Raw genomic sequence first — 7,403 nt, forward strand, 5'->3', positions numbered from 1 at the left:
GTTTTTTCCCCTAGTTAAATGAGTTATATAAGTGAAATGTTTTTACCCCTTTTGCTTTTGCATCAGTGCTTTGATCAAATAGCCTGCTTTTTTACTGTTTGCTGTGGCCTACTCTGCTCATTCTTGGATGGTATGTATACACTAGATAATTTAGAATATCCATCAAATCTAAGGCACAGTACCCGATGTAATGTCAGCGAGAAAAGTGTACTGGAAAATAAAACAGCCATGTGCAGCAACCCATAGTTATGGGAAGGAATTCAGAGGAATTCAGCTTTTGGGACTGCTCAAAATATTCAAAGTTCTGTTCAGTTGCTCCTCAAATCTTTTCAGGGGCCATCTACATGCCCTGAGTATTTCACCGTCACAAGAGAGTGTTTACACAGCTTAAAGAACCATCACCAAAGATACTGGAAAAAAGCAGGTTTCATTATAAATTTGTGGAGGTGCAACTTTAACAGAATTCAAAGATAAGGTTTGTTGCAGCGTGGCAGAGTGGTAGAAATGCTGCAACCTTCTTTGAAGAATTGCCTTTAGAAGCCACTCAAAGTAAGGCCACAAGAACAGCCGTTTCAAGTCCATGCACACACACACATCACAGATAGCTCAGCAGAGGAAAGACAGGAAGGGTTTTTGTAAGATGTATTCCAGCAAAAATTTATTCCAAAGCATGCTGAAGGGATCAGAGACCAAGACAAAACCACGTGGTGTGCACAGACTTAAGTGTGGGGTCAGTGACCAATGACCTGAGGGCACAGGGGTGGGCAAAGGGCAGGGCGAAGTGCAGCAACCTGTAGAGGGGATCAGGGATGAATAATTGGGGTAGGCAGTGTCAACTGGCCAATGGGGGAACCAGTCTAAATAGATTGGTAGTAGTGCTGCAGAGCACCATGGGTTGAGTCCTCTCTGTCAGCCTAAGTGGGGAAAGCTCTGTGATATATTCTTCCAAGGCAAGGCCCTGGGGGTATCTTGGTGGGGGGAGGATTCAGAAGATTCCATAACTCCTCTGTTTTTTCTTAATATGAAGACTTCCCCAATGGACCTCTGCAGACACTCAATAGGAAAACATAAGTAAAAACAATTATTACAACCCGAAGAATTCCTTTAACAAATGAAACCCATCCTGTCAACCCCCATTGTCCGAAAAGTTTATTGATGTGAACTAAGTTCTTCTCAACTTTTAAATCCTTTACTTGCTCCTTTCGCTTCTAGATCTTTACATGGATAGATGTTGAGTAGGAAGAAAGGTTGAAGCAGTACATCCTTTCAAAGTCTTGGTGGCTGTGTCCATGGGCAAGCAGTGAAAAGTTTGTTGCTGCTCGGTTTTCTAGTATTACATGCTCAGTGTTATTAGCATTTGTTAGCAGCTCACTTGGTGTCTAGGATGTAGCATTGGTTTGCTTACTTAGCTAGCACTTTCAATTGTCTTAAAAAATTAATTTTTTGTAGCAGCAACCCCAGGGGCCAATATTGAGGCTGCAATTTTCTTTTTCTGCCTCTAAAGTCAATTTCGGTCAATTTTTTTTTGCTCATAAATTATGATAATGTCAGGTGCTAGCATAGCAGACTTCCCCAAGCCACAGGGTTCTTGGCCATGAAGCCATTTATTTGCTGGGGGGGTAGTAAGATTTCAAAGAGGCTGCATGGGTGAGCAGGGGTCCCTCAGAAGTCACTTCTCGGAGAATAACCTGTAAATAGAATACATCTACAAGAAAAAATTTAATTGTAATAGGCTGCAAGATTTAGTAAAGACTGAGTATTCGCAAATTTCAATTTCATGGATTTGTTACATCTAAAGTACATAGAGAGGCAAAATTGTATTTAGTTACACGAGTGCTGCACATCCTTTAGTAAGGCTGTTAGAAGCTTTTGCATCTCTGCTTCTCAATGGCTTTAAAGACTCGTTATTCTTAAGACAAGATTACTTGGATCTTATAACTACCCTTATAAAAAGGAGACACAGTTGTGCTGTTAGAATATAACAGAATTTTGAAAGCATTCTTAAACACAAGAAATAGCTATAAAAGAAGCTATATTTGTTGGGTTTTTTTGATGACTTGCCTGTGTTTGAGCAATTGATCATTGGTGTATATATATTTACATGAAATTCAGACATATAGAACAAAGAGTCTTATAAACTTATGAAGTAGTGGAGGGACATTTTCTGTGATGAACATCTGTGGTTACACTCTTTTTCCTTCTTTTCTTCCACACCACCCAAGCTTGGCTTTTCTGTTGTCTTGGAGGCTCAGGAGAAGGTCTTTGGGTGCTGTATTTGGCTGTTCGATGTACTGCTTGATACTTATGCCTGTAGATATGGAAGCATACACTCTCTCCGAGGTTATTGATGGAGAGGGGTTATTGATATCTAAAATGAATGTGTTTTGATCAGGGTCACTCTCACTTCCAGCATGGGAACCGAGAGTGATCAGACTGGAGGAGGAGGAGGGGCAGAGGGCTAGGCTTGAAAAGTCCTGCAAACAGTCCAGAAACCAGTCAAAAATCAAGACTTGTGCAACATTTTTTTCCCCTTAAATATCAAAAAAAATACACAGAAATAATAATGGATCTTGAATGGAATAGTCTGCCAGAGCCATAAGTACAGTGTGGCCCTGGTGGGTCTCTGGACCACAAATGTGTGGCAACAGGTTCTGGTTGAGGTTGTTATTTCAGAACAAGTTCTTACTCCCAGATTTTTGCCATTTGCTCCCCTTTGTTTTGCAAAGAAGCAGTACTTAAAGAAGGTCTGGTAAAAGTCAGTGCTAGTGCGGTTTGTTACTTATTTTTTATGAGTGAACATTATGGGTCATGTCCAGCCTGTAATCCACCAGCATCCCCAAGTCCTTCTTCCCAGGGCTGCTTCCAATCTGTTCGTAGTAGCAGTCCAGATTCAGCATATCTATATTCTAGTAACAGAGTATAAATGTGATTTATTATCTCATTCTTCAACTTTCAGAAGTTTTTCTATTTAATGAGGTTTTCTTCCAGTACCTGAGAAGATCTAACACTTCAATCTAGCTGCAATTATAAGGGTGGACAAATCATTAAGTGGACAATTTCTCTTCTGGCTGATTCTGGCTGTTCATACTAGGAAATCAAAAATAGTATTTTCTCTTTTGGTTATAGAGACACATATTTCTTGAGCTCTGAAGCAGCAGGCATCAAGACAGTTTAGGGAAGCAAAATCTTTCTGCAACAAAAAGAAGGAATTGAACCTAAATTAATGAATTTACAGAAGGGATATATTCTCCCAAATGAGGGCAACAACTTCTTGTTGACATTAGAGGACTAGATTTTTGACAAAGGACAAGGAAGTTATGATGCAAAAGACATGCCAGATTCTAGTTATAAATGATAAGTGCATAATGAAAAACATGTTGAACAAGTCAGCTCTTTAGAAAGTTTAGCTCAGTTTTGACTGAGAGAATGCTTTTACCCATTTTGCTTTTGCATCAGGGCTGTGATCAAATAGCCTGATGCCATGACTGAATACATTCCAAAATGAACTTAACAGCTCATGGAATTACAACCTATTTTGTAAATAAAGCAAAAGACCCTCATTTTTACAGCTTCTTATATTATTAATTTCTGATCAGTTAATGCCTTCATTTCATTTCCAATAGCCTATTAAATCACATTCCATGCTGCAAAGTTTTCCTGAACACATACTTTAGCTTCATACTTATTTTTTTCCTTATCTACATTAAAGAAAAAAAATCTTAACTAGCACAATATAAATTTTCTAGGCTTCCATTATTAAGAATGTGTATAAGGTTTAAAATAACACTCTTATTTTAGTTTTCACTTATCAGTACCGAACGATGGACTTGGTCAAATAAAATTAAAATGCAGTTTAATTGGGGAAATGCTTTCTTCATACCTCCTGTGACCTCAGATTAAGTTGATTTTATTAGACACATTAAAACCTGAGTAAAAATTCAGGTAAGATTATGAAGCTGTTGAAACTCCTGGATGGCCATGGATGCACTTAAGCCCTTGTTTTTGTCTGGAATACCTGTGAGGAAAACAAAAATAATTTCTGATTTTTGTTTTTCCTTTCATCTGTTCACCTTACCTTTCCTTCTGGATAGTAATCAAAACATGCAGTGGCCCTAGGAAGAGATACATTATACATGTATACGTAGCCCTTCTGAAAACACCAGTAGGGATTTATAGAAGGAAAACACCAAGAACCCCTTTCTTTGCACCCTTAGTAACCTCAGCAGCCTTCCCCCTGCTAAGGCATCTTATCAAGTCTTCAAGATTGCCTTGTTTTTATGGAGGGTGTAAGCCAGGTTCCATGTAAAAACTTATACTCTCATTCCAGTAACATTATTATAAACTGCTTTAAATGTTTTTTGATTTCTTTCTTTCACACATTAACACATCTTCAACTTCTCTTTAATTACCTGTGACTTTCCTGTAACATAAGCAGAGCAGGCCCTTGATCTGGTATTTATATCTTGCTCTAAGAAAGGGTGGTGATTCACCCTCCTATCCTGGAAAGCCTACCAAAGCAGCAACCTGAAGGAAGCTGTTGCTTTCATCTCCTGCTTAAACAAGACAAAAATTAAATAAAAAACTACTTAAATACAAAAAATCTGACAATAGGAAAAGACTCTTAAGGAAAGTAAAGGGAGCAGGAAGCAGAAGTCTGTAAAAAGCTTGAGGCAGATCCTACAAGACTGGCAAAGCTCCAATCCTCTGAAATAGAAAAATCAATTAGATACACCAAGCAGAGATATGATGCACTAGGGAAAAGGGGGAAAAAAGTCCTGTTCTACACAGAGACCAAGACACAGACAGAGACTGAGAGAAGCAAATATGCACCCGCATCTTTCTCATCAGAAGCAGGTTGCAGCAAATCCACACTAATCACACTAATCCACTCCAAAACCCACAATCAGATAGTTGTGGTATCTGCGTGACTCTCAATAAATTCATTATTCCATATTTCAAGCCCTTAAATGAAGGTATTCCATGCAGCCATCAAGTGCCTGCATTCTCGAATCCACAAAAAGACAAGCTGAACACTTTATTTGCAGAGGAGATGTAATAAAGGTAATTAGATCAGGGAAACTGAAAAATCACCCTACTGGGTAACTTGTATACCATGCAAAATTCTCTTTAACTTCCTTCCCTACTCAGAAGCTGTACAGAGCCATCATTCCCTGCAATTTAGACAATAACAAAATCTTGCTCAGGAACTCAGGCAGTAACAAAACTGTTGTGGACAATTTTTCAGTCAGGTCTCAGAAGGAACTGAATGAAGAATTTGATATTAATTATTGACCCACTGAATTTAGTCCCCTTCTACTTATTTGGAAGAGCTGAGAATAAATGTTTAAAAACTTAATTTTGAATAAAGGCTCTGGAAATGGAATTTAAATGTGTAACTAGGAGGAGCTGAGGGATAAAATGGTGTCTGTTTGTGGCTGTGGATAGTAAATTATTACAGGCTTGAGATAGCTAATGCTTTCTGAAACTCCTTGGGGTATAGTAAGAGTTCATCCTTCACCCAGTATGGAATTTTGCATAGAGATGCCCCTAGTTCTTTGTTAGGACTCTCTGTGGAAGAGACAAATACACAGATTAAGATGCAAACTCAGCAGCTAAATTCCCTGGGCAGAGCAGTTATCTACAATCTCCCATGGCACCAAGCAGGTCAACCACTCCTAAGAAACAATCTTGTTACATGTCAAAGCTCTGCATCAGCAAAAAAACATGCTGCACCAATTGATGCAACTATTGTCTTCTTCATAGAGCTGTTAGAGACTCATGGATTAGGTATTGTTAGCACTGTGTTCCCTCATGGGCACCATTCACTAGGCAGGCTCAGAGCAAAGATAACATATATTGACAACACCGAGTTCAGCAGAAAATGCAAGTCACAATCCATTTTATTCAAAAGTAGGGACAGACATCCTTATGGCATAGGTCTTCCTGCCTTATGAGCAGAGCAATTTCTGAAATAGGTTTAATAGGAAAGCCAGCTACAGCAAACCAGAGTCCAATTTTGCTGTATAAACACTCTTTTTGAGGAAGAGTGCATCTCACACCCATGTTATGGATTCTATCTGATTTTACCTAATATTTGCCTAACTTGTAATATATGAAAGATATCTTCGGCACACAAAAACACATTCACAATTTTTTATCTAAATATCCTAATTTTTAGGTTTCTGCATGTGCTGCAGGTAGATCTCTGCTCCACCACTGACCTTCATGGGCTGCAAAGGGACATCTGCCTCACCATGGTCTTCACCGTGGACTCCAAGGGAATCTCTACGTCTTAATGTCTTAAAATGAAATGGTAGGAATGTGCTTTACACTTTGTAGTGTACAGAAACAAAAATCAGGAAACATTACAAGAAACAGTCTACTCAGGCTAACATTTCCAGTCCTCCTTATTTTCTATTTGCATATTGATATCGTACACAAGATGTACAAAAATATCTTTTGACAGTTTCCTGCTCTTAACTGCTGTTTAAGTGGCCTCTAGTGCTAAAAAAATGCAGGATTATTAAACATGATAATTTTTTGAAATTATTACTTGTATGGCATTATATTTTGTAAGACTTTGCCAACAATTAATAATCACTTAATACAAAATTCATGGTCTTAGAAAACGCAATAGTAACTCAGTTTTCTATTTCTTTTTCTTTGTTTTGATTTTATGGATTATGTGCTCTGCTTGAATTCATGTAATTGAAATGTAAATTTTAGACCAAATAGCAATCAATTAACTCACTGAACACCTTTCAGGATAAGGCCTGACATAATGCACTAAGACTTTTGTCTTCCTGCTTTTTAATTTTCCCTCAATATCATTTACTCTTTTTTTGCTTTGGTATGTTTTCTTTCTTTTTTTTTTTTCCTTGATCAATGAAATGGCTGAAGTGGACTTACTTTTTTGCAGGTAATTGGAATTGACCTACCAGCTGTGAATAAATATTTACTCTCTGCTGTACAGAAATAGATATCTCTATACCTGCCCATCTGTAGTTTTGTAGAATAAGACCTCATAAATGTGGCAGCTGGCTAGAATACATAGGTATGATTTTTTTATGACTTGCTAGGCAAGACAGAATAACAAATCCCACTGCAGTGTTTGTCCGTTACAACCTCAAGCAGTTAAAGGGCCGGCTAGCACATCTTTGTGAGGCCGTAGCCGCTACATTTACGGGTATTCCAGGGTTGCGGAGTATCCCGGTGTGGGCAAGCAGCTTTGGTAGCTTCACGCTGAGAGGGAGCGAAGGGACGAGAGAAGGACACTTTGCCTGCGAAACTGAGAACTTTTATTCCCCCATGCGTGGTCTGAGTGAATCGCTCTCAGAGCAATTGCAAGGCAAAATGGCCCCGGACAAAAGATTGTATCAGATTAAATAGGGGGTGGGCGGACA

General features: G+C 38.6%; 1 long non-coding RNA gene across 1 annotated transcript; it reads right to left on the reverse strand.

Moving 5' to 3' along the window:
* Positions 1 to 3,528: 3,528 nt before the first annotated feature.
* Positions 3,529 to 5,159, reverse strand: LOC137469862 (uncharacterized). Its single transcript, XR_010996722.1, has 2 exons — positions 4,410 to 5,159; positions 3,529 to 4,112 (listed from the first exon to the last, which is right to left on the reverse strand). It is a non-coding gene; the product is annotated as an uncharacterized lncRNA (long non-coding RNA).
* Between the last annotated feature and the right edge of the window lie 2,244 nt (positions 5,160 to 7,403).

This window comes from Anomalospiza imberbis, chromosome 3 (assembly GCF_031753505.1).
Source record: "Anomalospiza imberbis isolate Cuckoo-Finch-1a 21T00152 chromosome 3, ASM3175350v1, whole genome shotgun sequence".
Classification (NCBI taxonomy): Eukaryota; Metazoa; Chordata; class Aves; order Passeriformes; family Viduidae; genus Anomalospiza; species Anomalospiza imberbis.